General features: G+C 46.4%; 1 protein-coding gene across 1 annotated transcript in view; it reads left to right on the top strand.

Moving 5' to 3' along the window:
- FAM222B (family with sequence similarity 222 member B) overlaps positions 1 to 14,523 on the top strand; it is a 149,400-nt gene that overhangs the window by 78,108 nt on the left and 56,769 nt on the right. The gene's annotated exons all lie outside the window — the stretch shown is intronic.

Raw genomic sequence — 14,523 nt, 5'->3', positions numbered from 1 at the left:
GGCTCCCTAGCTGTCAACATCCGGTTTGACATCACCGCAGTGAATCACTGGCACCGATGGTGACTGGCTCCCCTTACATCATGACAAATGGTCACCTGACGAGTGGGGGCAGTTTACAAAAAAAAAACATTCTAGCACAACCACTTTAAGATTGTTCTGGATGGTTGCTTGACCATTGAGTGTAAGATAAATGTTCCTAAATTGGGCCATAATTGGATTATTCTCAACTTTGAATGTCCAACCAAGTTTTTATTTTTTTTAGGCAGCTCGGTTAAACTACCAGAAATGTGTGATACTTGACATTTCTTTCGTTGTTTTAAAAGCGCCCTTTACACTTGCTGATGCAGCAGGCAGTTATTGGGAATGAACTGCCTGTTCCCGATAATTGCCTGCTCATTATATGAGGTGAGAGCTGCATTTACCTTCAGCAGTCACCTTCACTGTAAGGGGAGCAACTGTTAGTGACTGCTCGTCACTGTACACGTTCATTGTTTAGACAGCACGATCTGCTGCCCAGAAATGATGTGTTATATGACCACACCAGTGATTGCTTTCACCCAATGACATAGCGTGATTGGTGGCACCTTTACACAGGACAGTTATCAGGAATGACCATTCCTAGGAGAATACCTTCCAAATAATTGTCCTGATCATTGGCCTGTATACAGTATTTAATATAACCTATTCAAACATATACTGTAGATGTCTAGAGGGGTTTGCCTACTCTTAAAGGGGTTGTCCCACAAAAAATATTTAGCAGTTTTCACACCATCTGAATACTTTCTGTAAATGCATGTAATTAGAAATTTTAGTATAGCTGCTAGCTTGATATACCGTATTTTTGCCCTATAAGACGCACCAGCCCATATGATGTACCTAGGACAATAAGAATTATTATTTGTTCATTAGACCTCAGATCAGACCAGCAGACAGACCCGCAATGTTAATCAGACCACAGCTCCAGTCAGACCCCCAATGTTAAAAAGACCCCAAGAAGACCTTAGATGAGATCCCCATGCCATATTTCAGCCCTCCCCCCATGCCATATATCAGCCCCAGCCTCAGAGCAAATAAAATAAATCCACTTACTTTTCCTGCTCCGGACGCCTCCGCTCCTCACCTCTAGCGCTCTTCTTCTTCCTGCCATCGGCTGTGCTGTGATCCGATGCGCACAGCTTGAGGTCAAAGAGCGCCCTCACGCTACAGCACAGCCAACTGCAGAGGACCAGGAAGCGGTGAGTACTAAGCCCGTGGATCGTTGCATTCACTGCTTCCCTGTCCTCCGGTACTAATGAACGCTTCCATAATGGAAGCGCTCATTAGTATTAGCCCCATAAGACTCAGTGACATTTCCCCCCTACTTTGGGGGAAAAATACAGCAAATCTAGCAGAGCAACGAGAACAATGAATGTGGATCATCATGTACTATATAATGTCTTGTTCTCATTTTTTGCACTAATCATGGGATAACGCCTTTAACCCTCTCTAATATCTAGAACTTAGAGCAGGGATCAGCAACCTCCAGCATTTGAGCTGTAGTAAAACTACAGCTCCCAGCATGCTCCTTTCACTTCTATGGGATTCCTGAGAACAACTAAGCAATTGTGCATGCTGGGAGTTGTAGTTTTGCCACAGCTGGAGTGCCGGAGGTTGCTGATCCCTGACTTAGAGCATCTCCTGGTTTTTACTAGCTGGACCAGTGGCGGGCAGCTGTGTTCAGAGAGAGGGTTCTGCCATCCATTGCATCAAGTGAATCAGCCTTGTTCCTGAGGATTGAGAGCTGCTGTGTGGTGCTGCTTTCTTTCCAGACTGAAGGAGACCACCTATACCAAAACTGCATATAGATGGAGGTTTCCATTGTGGACAATCATATTACCCAAGTATCAGTAACCTGTTTTTCCAGGATAGCTGCATCAACTTCTGTTCTTGCAGACAAAATCTTTGTGGATTTATTGCCGCTACTTAGGGCAGAGCCCCCACCCTTTTGTTAAAGGCAGTCAGTCTCCATGAAATTCAGTGTTAAACTAGACACAATGCCTTGTAGGACTAGCTCAGCTAAATGTAATGATACCTTTCACTTAGATATCCATTGCTTCATTCTGGAGAAAAAAAATAATAATACTTTTTAATTCATTTGCAGATGCGCAGTAAAGTGCACTGAGGGCGTGCCCAAGCCACTCTGTGCACCCTTGCTCCTCCTGCTTCCTCTGACAGCCCCTCCCTCTCCTTCATGATTGACAGGATCAGGCAAGATGCCTATGCGGGAACCTGGCCATGTCAGGGAGTGGCAGGCAGGGGAAGTGGTCTGGGCCCGCCCTCGGTGCACTTAGCTGCTCATTTGCATATGGATTAAAAGTACTTTTTCTCCAGAATGAATCAAAGGATCGCTATGTGAAAGATATAATCACAGTCAGTTGAGCTAGCCCTACAAGACATTGATGGGTCGTGTCGAGCCACTCCAGTTATTCACAAAGAAAACTTCTATAAAAGATATTATTTCATTACATGGCTCTTACCCTATTATTATATGTCATGTTTGTGTTTTTTTACCATCACGCCTAGTCTCACTGATATTATTACATCTATGGTACCACTAAAACACAATAGTAGTTAGAGATCCCACCGGAGGTCCGAAAGCCGCATGAGCCACTGGTTGGGGAACACTTACCTACAGTGTTTTGTGCATATACAGTTGTAGACATGTTGGTTATGATTTATTTTATGCGGCCAGTATTAGCTGTAGATATATCCGTTTTCTGGGATGCAGTGACATAATTAGGATACTGATTGACCTGGTGATTCGTGGTGAACCCACTCATTTTCTCAGGATACGTCATCAATACCAGGCTAGTGGGGGTCCGGCACCCCCGCCAATCAGCTGTTAAAAGAGAAAGTGGCGCTCATACAATCATTACCTTCTGTGCTTTGTTTACCTGCTCACCGCAGCAATTGCAGTGATGAGCATTGTAATTACAGGTATGGCGTTCCCATTCACTTCTATGGGACAGCTTCTTCGTGTTCAAGTACAGACCCGTCCCGAAATAGTGAATGGGGACGCCATACTTGTAATCACACCTGCTCACCACTGCAGTAGCTGCGGCCAGCAGGTAAACAGTGCAGAGAAGACTGCGCTTGTATGAGCGCTGCCTTCTCTTCAAACAGCTGATCGGCGGGGGTCTCGAGGGTCGAACCCCGCCCATCTGATATTGATGACTTTTGACTGTTGAGGATAGGTCATCAATAGTAAAACGCGGACTACGCCTTTCAGTCTGTACGTTTATTTGCAACCTGTGGTATCAACAAATTCTGCTGTCACTTTGTTCCTGGGAAATGGGTCGGCTGCACCCCCAGCATGCTCCTTCTGTAGAGACGTCCTCCCTCTGCATGTAATGTCCAGCAATTACCTTGAGAAATGATGCAATTTAATGTTCTCAGACAGTCGCCCTCCGTCAATAAGCTTTGTTTGTAGCTCCCATTGTAGCCTTCCTCATAGGCGATCAGTTTCCCTGGAAAGGTGCACAGGAGGGCAGAAATACAGCATGGGATTAGAGGAGCTGGGCGCACTTTGTCATCTCGCTTTGTGCGGACCATTACCTGGACTCATGATCCTAATCACACTGCTTTCATTCTCTGACCTCCTTTCTGCGTGACCTGTTTTGTTGTTCTAACTGGTCATATTACAAAACTGAATGCGTCACCGACTGCAGCATGAAAGGGTTAAAAGGTTACTCCTATTACATCAACTTACAGTGCTGCCTACCCCTTCGGTAGGACCCCCAGTGATCACTATAACGGGTACCTTCGATGGAGCCTCCCGACATAACGAAGAAGGAGGTAGACCATGCGCATTGCCGTTCCATTCATCTCTACCACAGAGTACAGCGCTCCACCATTTCCAGAATCCCCATAGAGATGAGTGGAGCAGTAGTGTGCATGTCTGACCTGCCGCTCTGTTCGTTTTGGGGAGGCTCCGAGGGGTACAGCGTACCCGTTCTTATGATCGGTAAGGGTCCAAGTGGTAGGGACCTCACCAATCTAATAGATATCCCCAGGGGTGGACTGGAAAAAATACTAAGAGTGGCCCCATTTTGTAGTAGAGTCCAAATTGATGGAAGGCAGGGCCAGCAATACCATATTGTGGCACATTATACCACCCCAACAGAGCCAAATACCACAGTCCATCCTAAAATACAACCCCAAAAACTTCCACTGGCTGACCGTGAGGAGGGCACAGGCAGCCCCCCGGGCATCGGCCCACCGGGAAATTTCCCTGTAAGGTCTATGGCCATTCCACCCCTGGACATCCCCTATCCTGTAGGTAGAGAGTAACTTGTAAGAGCAAGCTCAGCAGGACTTCAGTGTGTGGTGTTATAAACCGCAGACTCAGTCGTCATTGTGATTACGAGGTGCTTACCGCACACAGCGGGCCCAGGTTTGCTAATCCTAAAGATAGTGTAAGTTTAGACAGGCTGCACCGGATTTATCACAGGGGCTCAGGCTGGATGATGGGCAGGGAGAGACTCTTTTCTTTAACTCTAACAACTATTGGTGAGCTTACTTAGACACAGAATCTTACACCAGAATTGTGGTGCAATTTTTTTTAGCGAAATGGCGCACTTTAGACCTCCCCACTTCCCAGAGAAGCTCTGCCCCTTTTCTGCTATGTGGTCGATTCTGTTGGCGGAAAAAAGTGTAGAAACCCTAGATCCACCAATTTCCACCACTTTTTGGTACAGGTACATAAGTTAATATTTCTTTTTTTCCCACCACTGCCCCATGGGTCTCATCAAATATTTTAGTAGTCACTAAAACAGACGTCAGGAGAGGTGACAGGCCCTCTTTAAAGGGGTTGTGTAACTTCAGCAAAAGGCATTTATCATGTAGACAAAGTTAATACAAGGCACTTATTAATGTATTGTGATTGTCCACATTGCCTCCTTTGCTGGCTGGGTTCCTTTTTCCATCACTGCTCGTATCCATGGTTAGGACCACCCTGCAATCCAGCAGAAGTGGTCGTGCTTGCACACTATAGGAAAAAGCATCGGCCTATGAGCAATCCCACGGTCTGTGCCACCAGAGAAGCCAACGCTTTTTCCTCTAGTGTGCAAGCACGACAACCACTGCTGGATTGCAGGGTGGTCGTAACCATGGATACGAGCAGTGTATAATGTGATGGAAATTTTAATCTAGCCAGAAAAGGAGGCAAAATGGACAATCACAATACATTAGTTAGTGCCTTGTATTATAACCTTCTCTACATGATAAATGCCGTTTGCTGAAGTGAGACGACCCCTTTAACCACCTCCCGACCGCTGTACGCAGTTATGCGTCCGGGAGGTGGTTGCTTTACTCCTCCTGGACGCATATACGCGTCATCTCGCGAGACGCGAGATTTCCTGTGAACGCGCGCACACAGGCGCGCGCGCTCACAGGAACGGAAGGTAAGCGAGTGGATCTCCAGCCTGCCAGCGGCGATCGCTCGCTGGCAGGCTGGAGATCCGAATTTTTTAACCCCTAACAGGTATATTAGACGTTGTTTTCATAACAGCGTCTAATATACCTCCTACCTGGTCCTCTCGTGATCCCTTTTGTTAGGATCGACCACCAGAGGACTCAGGTAGGTCAGTACAGTCGCACCAAACACCACACTACACTACACCCCCCCCCCCCCCGGTCACTTATTAACCCCTTATAAACCCCTGATCACCCATGATCACCCCATATAAACTCCCTGATCACCCCCCTGTCATTGATCACCCCCCTGTCAGGCTCCGTTCAGACGTCCGTATGATTTTTACGGATCCACGGATACATGGATCGGATCCGCAAAAAGCATACGGACGTCTGAATGGAGCCTTACAGGGGGGTGATCAATGACAGGCGGGTGATCACCCATATACACTCCCTGATCACCCCCTGTCATTGATCACCGCCCTGTCACTGATCACCCCCCCTGTAAGGCTCCATTCAGACGTCCGCATGATTTTTTCGGATCCATGGATACATGGATCGGATCCGCAAAACACATGCGGACGTCTGAATGGAGCCTTACAGGGGGTGATCAATGACAGGCGGGTGATCACCCATATACACTCCCTGATCACCCCCCTGTCATTGATAACCCCCCTGTAAGGCTCCATTCAGACGTCCGCATGTGTTTTGTGGATCCGATCCATGGATCCGTAAAAATCATGCGGACGTCTGAATGGAGCCTTACAGGGGGGTGATCAATGACAGGCGGGTGATCACCCATATACACTCCCTGATCACCCCCTGTCATTGATCACCCCCCTGTCATTGATCACCCCCCTGTAAGGCTCCATTCAGACGTCCGCATGATTTTTTCGGATCCATGGATACATGGATCGGATCCGCAAAACACATGCGGACGTCTGAATGGAGCCTTACAGGGGGTGATCAATGACAGGCGGGTGATCACCCATATACACTCCCTGATCACCCCCCTGTCATTGATCACCCCCCTGTAAGGCTCCATTCAGACGTCCGCATGTGTTTTGTGGATCCTATCCATGGATCCGTAAAAATCATGCGGATGTCTGAATGGAGCCTTACAAGGGGGGTGATCACCCCCTGTCATTGATAACGCCCCTGTAAGGCTCCATTCAGACGTCCGCATGTGTTTTGTGGATCCTATCCATGGATCCGTAAAAAATCATGCGGATGTCTGAATGGAGCCTTACAGGGGGGGTGATCAGTGACAGGGGGGTGATCACCCTGATCACCCCCTGTCATTGATAACCCCCCTGTAAGGCTCCATTCAGACGTCCGCATGTGTTTTGTGGATCCGATCCATGTATCCATGGATCCGTAAAAAATCATGCGGATGTCTGAATGGAGCCTTACAGGGGGGGTGATCAGTGACAGGAGGGTGATCACCCTGATCACCCCCTGTCATTGATAACCCCCCTGTAAGGCTCCATTCAGACGTCCGCATGTGTTTTGTGGATCCGATCCATGTATCCATGGATCCGTAAAAATCATGCGGATGTCTGAATGGAGCCTTACAGGGGGGGTGATCAGTGACAGGGGGGTGATCACCCTGATCACCCCCTGTCATTGATAACCCCCCTGTAAGGCTCCATTCAGACGTCCGCATGTGTTTTGCGGATCCGATCCATGGATCCGTAAAAATTATACGGATGTCTGAATGGAGCCTTACAGGGTGGTGATCAATGACAGGGGGGTTATCAGGGAGTCTATATGGGTGATCGCCCCCCTGTCATTGATCACCCCCCTGTCATTGATCACCCCCCCCCCCCCCCCCCTCTGGTAAGGCTCCATTCAGACATTTTTTTTGGCACAAGTTAGCGGAAATTTTTTGTTTGTTTTTGTTTTTTCTTACAAAGTCTCATATTCTACTAACTTGTGTCAAAAAATAAAATCTCACATGGACGCACCATACCCCTCACGGAATCCAAATGCGTAAACATTTTTAGACATTTATATTCCAGACTTCTTCTCACGCTTTAGGGCCCCTAAAAAGCCAGGGCAGTATAAATACCCCACATGTGACCCCATTTCGGAAAGAAGACACCCCAAGGTATTCCGTGAGGGGCATATTGAGTCCATGAAAGATTGAAATTTTTGTCCTAAGTTAGCGGAAAGTGAGACTTTGTGAGAAAAAAAAAAAAAAAAAATCAATATCCGCTAACTTATGCAAAAAAAAAAAAAATTCTAGGAACTCGCCATGCCCCTCATTGAATACCTTGGGGTGTCTTCTTTCCAAAGTGGGGTCACATGTGGGGTATTTATACTGCCCTGGCTTTTTAGGGGCCCGAAAGTGTGAGAAGAAGTCTGGGATCCAAATGTCTAAAAATGCCCTCCTAAAAGGAATTTGGGCCCCTTTGCGCATCTAGGCTGCAAAAAAGTGTCACACATGTGGTATCGCCGTACCCAGGAGAAATTGGGGAATGTGTTTTGGGGTGTCATTTTACATATACCCATGCTGGGTGAGAAAAATATCTTGGTCAAATGCCAACTTTGTATAAAAAAATGGGAAAAGTTGTCTTTTGCCAAGATATTTCTCTCACCCAGCATGGGTATATGTAAAATGACCCCCCAAAACACATTGCCCAACTTCTCCTGAGTACGGCGATACCACATGTGTGACACTTTTTTGCAGCCAAGGTGGGCAAAGGGGCACATATTCCAAAGTGCACCTTTCGGATTTCGCAGGCCATTTTTTACACATTTTGATTGCAAGGTACTTCTTACACATTTGGGCCCCTAAATTGCCAGGGCAGTATAACTACGCCACAAGTGACCCCATTTTGGAAAGAAGACACCCCAAGGTATTCCGTGAGGGGCACGGCGAGTTCCTAGAATTTTTTATTTTTTGTCACAAGTTAGCGGAAAATGATGATTTTTCTTTTTTTTTCTTTTTTCCTTACAAAGTCTCATATTCCACTAACTTGCGTCAAAAAAAAATAAATTCTAGGAACTCGCCATGCCCCTCACGGAATACCTTAGGGTGTCTTCTTTCCAAAATGGGGTCACTTGTGGCAGAGTTATACTGCTCTGGCAATTTAGGGGCCCAAATGTATAGCTTGGAAGAAAGAAGAGACCGAGGGGATATGATAGAAACTTTTAAATACATAAAGGGAATCAACTCGGTAAAGGAGGAGAGCATATTTAAAAGAAGAAAAACTACCACAAGAGGACACAGTTTTAAATTAAAGGGGCAAAGGTTTAAAAGTAATATCAGGAAGTATTACTTTACTGAGAGGGTAGTGGATGCATGGAATAGCCTTCCTGCAGAAGTGGTAGCTGCAAATACAGTGAAGGAGTTTAAGCATGCATGGGATAGGCATAAGGCCATCCTTCATATAAGATAGGGCCGGGGCTATTCATAGGATTCAGATATATTGGGCAGACTAGACGGGCCAAATGGTTCTCATCTGCCGACACATTCTATGTTTCTATGTGTGAGAAGAACTTTGCAATCAAAATGTGTAAAAAAAATGCCCTGCAAAATCCGAAAGGTGCACTTTGGAATATGTGCCCCTTTGCCCACCTTGGCAGCAAAAAAGTGTGACACATCTGGTATCGCCGTACTCAGAAGAAGTTGGGGAATGTGTTTTGGGGTGTCATTTTACATATACCCATGCTGGATGAGAGAAATTTCTTGGCAAAAGACAACTTTTCCCATTTTTTTTATACAAAGTTGGCATTTTTTTTTTTTTTTTTAAAACAATTTTTATTTCGGGAAATAGGCAGTACAAAAATGAATAAGTCACAATACAATACATTGTCATGCTCGCAGGCATGGAAACACGTACCATATTACAGTAAAATGTACATAATACTCAATTACCCGACCTTTGAATAGTACGTGCCACTCCCAAATTTTTTCTTTTTCTCCCCTCCTCAGAAAGACCCCCCTCCCATCCCTCCCAACTATTTCCCAACTTATAATGCCATTCCAATGTCTCACAATTCAGCCGCCGGGTACGTCACCTCTCAGTCCCATGTAAGAAAGATGTCTCAATGAAATATCCTCTCACCCTAGCCTACCTCCAATCCTCCCAATGTGCCCTTCAGTTTCCCCTCAAGGTACCACTTAGTATGCATGAAAGGCTTGACAACCTCTAATACTTCTGCTGGTGTCAATGACTGCTCAATAAACTCCTTCCAAGTATGAAAAAATTGCTTTGCAGACTTCTCTTTGCTGCGCTCCACATCCAATCTATCCAGATACATAATATACTTCATAGCCCCTAACGCTTCTTGAAAAGTAGGGACTGTGGGGTGAATCCAGTGTCTGAGTATAGTCTTTACCACTGCCAGAAGGAACAAATGTACCCCTTTGATTCGAGTGGAGTGGGTTATTTCCCCTTTTTCATCTAGTGGTATATAATGAAAGATGCAATGCAAAGGTGACATCTGAGGTTTTATTCCCCATACTTGTTGGATATATTCGACCGATTCCATCCATAAAGACTTCAAGTGAGAACATTGCCACAGCCCATGCAATAAGTTAGCCTTCTGCTGTGAGCATTTAGGACACCACCTCAGATAATGCGCGGGCGCGTTCCGAAAAGACAAATCAAAAGCATATGTAGCCTTATGTAGGATCCTAAAATGCATCTCCCTCCATGTCTCGCTGGTTGTCGCCTGTCTCACTCTTTCCATCCCTTCCCTCAATTTAGGTGTGACTGCATCCTCTCCTAGTTCTTCCTCCCACCTCCTGTATACACCATCTCCCAAAGGGGCAGAAAGAATATTCTGCATCCTTCTATAGAGATCAGACAAAGAATATTCCTGGGTTCCTGCCAGGGCCCCAAACCAGGCCAGTCTCTCAGGTTCTCCCAGACTCACTGATTGAGCCGCACAGTACGAGTGTATCTGTTTATACGACAGAAAGTGGGAAGCTGGGATCTGGTATTTGCATTGGACTTCGGGCCATGTCAAGAGCCCAGTGCCTCTCTCGCACAGTAGTTGATGCAGTGTAAGAATCCCTTTACCCTTCCATAATCTGAAAAGACCGGATTGCCTGCCTTCCGGGAATGCTGGGAGATTCCACAAAGGCATGTAGGGGGTGATATACATTGGCAATTTATACAATTTACGTATGGATCGCCACGCAGCTAGGGTATCCCTCAACACTACATATTCTTTACACGGTTTAGGGAGGTCCCTTACTCTAGTGTGCAACAAGGCAACTAAATCCCAAGGTGCAACCAATTCACTTTCCAGGGGGGTGTTCGAAAAATACGAGGTGCATTTCAGCCAATCTCTAGCATGTCGAAACAAGGAGGCCAAGTTATACCTTCTAATGGATGGCAACTGAAGTCCTCCTTCCCACTTCGTGAGACAAAGTTTATCGTATGCTATTCTAGGGCGTTTTCCCTGCCAAAGGAATCTAACAAACGCCCTTTGAATCCTATTAACATCAATATGCGTCAACAGAAGAGGTATGGTTTGAAGTGGATAGAGCAGTCTCGCAAAGCTCACCATCTTTAAGAGATAGGCCCTCCCAAAAAGCGAAAGCGGCAATTTAGCCCACCTGTCAAGCTCTATTTCAATTTTCCTAATTAGGGGGTCATAATTTAACTTATACAGCGAGGATGGGTAACGCCCTATTTTAATTCCTAAATATGTCAGAAATTGTGGCACCACTTCAACATTGCAAAAGTCACTTCCCTGGGGCTGAGAACTTCCTTTATCCAAAAATAATAATTGGCTCTTGGTAACATTTATTTTATACCCAGTGGTTCCCCCAAAGTACTCAAAGGTTTCTAGAATCTTTTGAAGGTGAAGATGTGGGGAGTTCATGAATATCAAGATATCATCTGCGAAGCAGATTAACTTAATCTCTTTCCTGCCTATCTGAATACCTTTAAATAAATCTGATTGAATCAGATGTTGTACAAGTGGCTCCAGTGCCAAATTGAACAGGAGGGGAGATAAGGGACAGCCCTGCCTCGTGCCTCTGCCGAGCCGGAAAGGAGCCGACAGAAAGCCAGGTATACTGACCTGAGCTTGTGGGCTCTGGTAAATCTTCTCTACTAGTGTTTTAAATGCCCCCTCTACTCCAAAAGCAGTCATGGATCTCCACAACCAGTTCCAGTTTACTGTGTCGAATGCTTTCTCCGCGTCGACAGACAACAAGGCAGGGCTCCCTCCCGCACAACCCGGGCCATGATGGATATAATCCTGCGCCACCAAAACCGACCTGATGTTAGTTACCGCCGCTCTATTTTTGATGAATCCTACCTGGTGCGGCCCTATAAGATGTGGCATATGCTGCGCCAGTCTGTTTGTTAGCAGTTTGGTCAGTATTTTAAGGTCTTGATTAATTAAAGAGATCGGGCGGTATGAGGCGGGCTGCGTCACATCCTTGCCTGGCTTGGGAATGAGTTTGATATGCGCCGTATTCCCAGATGGCATAATACCCTGACCTTCCAGGCAACTATTAAACAACAACGTTAGAAAAGGGGTAAGCTCCTCTTTCAGTCCCTTATAAAAATCAGCTCCAAATCCATCCGGTCCCGGGGCCTTTCCGCTGACTAGGGACTTAATGGTGTTTTTTACCTCGCTGTCCGTTATCGGGGCATTAAGATGGGTGCTCATTTCTATTGTAAGTCGCGGTAGCGAGACCTTAGATATAAGGTCTTCTGCTAACTCAGCGTCATAATTTGCTTGGCCATATAATGCTGCATAAAATTGCCCGAAGCTGTCCACTATCCCTTTTGGGTCAGTGATCCTGTGTCCCTGCGCATTCACTATATTTTTGATGCTAGTGTTGGGAGTGTAGGGTTTGGCCAGATTAGACAGCATCCTCCCTGCCTTGTTTCCATACTTAAATAACTGTGACACCTTATGATCCCCTGACAGTTTAGCGGCCTGTTCGACATAAAAATCATAGCTGTGTTTGGCTGTGACCCAACGGGTTTTGTTAATCTCTAATGGGTTATTCAAAAAGGTCGTATACGCCAGCCTGACCTCGTCCGTTGCCGCGCTTAATTTCTGGGCTAGCCTCTTCTTTTTAGCCGCGGCGTACGAAATTATTCTCCCCCTAATGACCGCCTTCGCCGTGTCCCAGAAAAGGGTATGATTATTCCGGTGTTCCTTATTAGTGACCTCAAAATCCCACCACCACCCTTTCAATTGTAGAAGAAATTCCTCATCTGTAGCCAGATGGCTAGGCATACGCCATATGAAATCTGTACCTCTGGGTGTAGTTTCCAACAGAGAGAGAGATATTGGGGCATGATCTGATATTAGCATATCTAATAGCTCTGCCTCTTTCACCCTCCCCATAAGTCCCGGCGATACCAACGCATAGTCTATTCTAGACCAGGACCCATGGGCAGGCGAGAAGTGGGTAAATGCACGTTCTGTCGGATTTAGGTGTCGCCAAACATCCGTCAGGGCAGTAGATTTTAAAAAGGAGTCAAGTGTCATTCTCTGTACAGTCGTTCCTCGTCCTCGTATATCAACAGCCTCAGCTCTCCTACAGTCCTCCTGGACATTATGAACTACATTAAGGTCGCCCATCACTATCATACTATCCCGACTCTCCTGTACAACCTTCAGCTCTAACTCTGAGAAAAAGCTTGACTGCATAGCGTTAGGCCCATACACGTTAAACAATGTTATCCTGCCTGCATCAGTATCTAGGTCAAGCTTCAGCAATCTACCCTTGTCATCACTATCGGTGGACAATACTTCACATCTGAGCCTTTTATGAATCAATATCATCACACCTGCTCTTCGCCCATCCGAGGAAGAACCGTAAATTTGCCCCACCCACAAGCGCCTCATCCGCCAAAAGTCGGCCTCCTCCAGATGCGTCTCCTGAATTAAAGCTATATCAGCTTGCAGTCTTTTCAGGTGGCGTAGAACCATTAGTCGTTTATGCGGGGACCGTAACCCTCTAACATTCCATGAGACTAACTTAATCATTCAAGCTGGGCATATGGTATTGATGGAATAGAGGCAACCCTGGGAGGCCGACTCCCGGCGAACAACCTGTCACATACCCCATTGGACACATTGCAAACATGACATCACATGGCATAACCCGTAAACACCTCCCTCCCAACTTATCCCCTATGAACTGATAGATCCCCTCAACCTTGAGAAACTGGAGGGTATGCAAACAAAACAGCAAATCATCTATAGACTTCTCTTTTTTCGCACCGACCTGGGCTAGATCGCTGCACATACTAAGCCCAGAGTCCATTCCCTAAAACCACTGCTTCCTACATCGATCTCCCCTCCCCGGACAAAATGTAAACATGGTATTAAACTGGTATACTAACTTCCTCCCCCGCTAAACATATTCAGGGTATGATAAACGGATGCTTATCCATTCCTTACTGAGTTCTTTGTGAATAAGAGTCTTCTTCCGCAGCCAATGGCCACGGTCCCCCGCCATTCATCAGATAGACAACGAGGTTAGCCCCACTCTGGGCTGGATGCAGGATCCCTCCCTCGCCGTGGAGAAACTCCCGGTGAGACAGAGGACCGTACTTGTCTAGTATGTCCATGACGACCTCCTCTCGATGAAGTTGCACCTCTAGCAGGTGATCTGGTGTCCTGGTCTCCTGGCAGGTTACCGTCCTCCAAAGCATCCACAGCATCCGACGGCGTAAGGTAAGTGTCCACTCCACCATCCTTCCTGAACACTCTCAATATAGCCGGATATATGAGGGCAAATTTTATTTTCTTGCGAACTAGCTCGGTACATATTCGAGAGAAGGCCCTCCTTTTCTTGGATACTTCCATTGAGTAATCCCCAAAAATCAGGATCTGATGACCGCGCAGCTTAAGTGGCTGTGTAAGTCTTCTATATTTGAACATAATGGCCTCCTTGTCAGTGTACTTTAGGAACTTCACTATGGTCGTTCTAGGCCTCCTTTGTGGGTCGGCCTCCAAGTTATCCTGTGGCGGGCCAATTCTATGTGCTCGCTCGACCGTTGCTGGGGTCTGTATTCCCAGTGCCTGCGGCAACTCATCCGAGCAAATCCTGGAGAGCTGATGCGCTGGAATACTTTC

The sequence above is a fragment of the Bufo gargarizans genome, chromosome 3 (genome assembly GCF_014858855.1).
Source record: "Bufo gargarizans isolate SCDJY-AF-19 chromosome 3, ASM1485885v1, whole genome shotgun sequence".
Taxonomy (NCBI): domain Eukaryota; kingdom Metazoa; phylum Chordata; class Amphibia; order Anura; family Bufonidae; genus Bufo; species Bufo gargarizans.
Note: the sequence above shows the minus strand (reverse complement) of the source record. Positions and strands in the feature narration are given on the sequence as shown.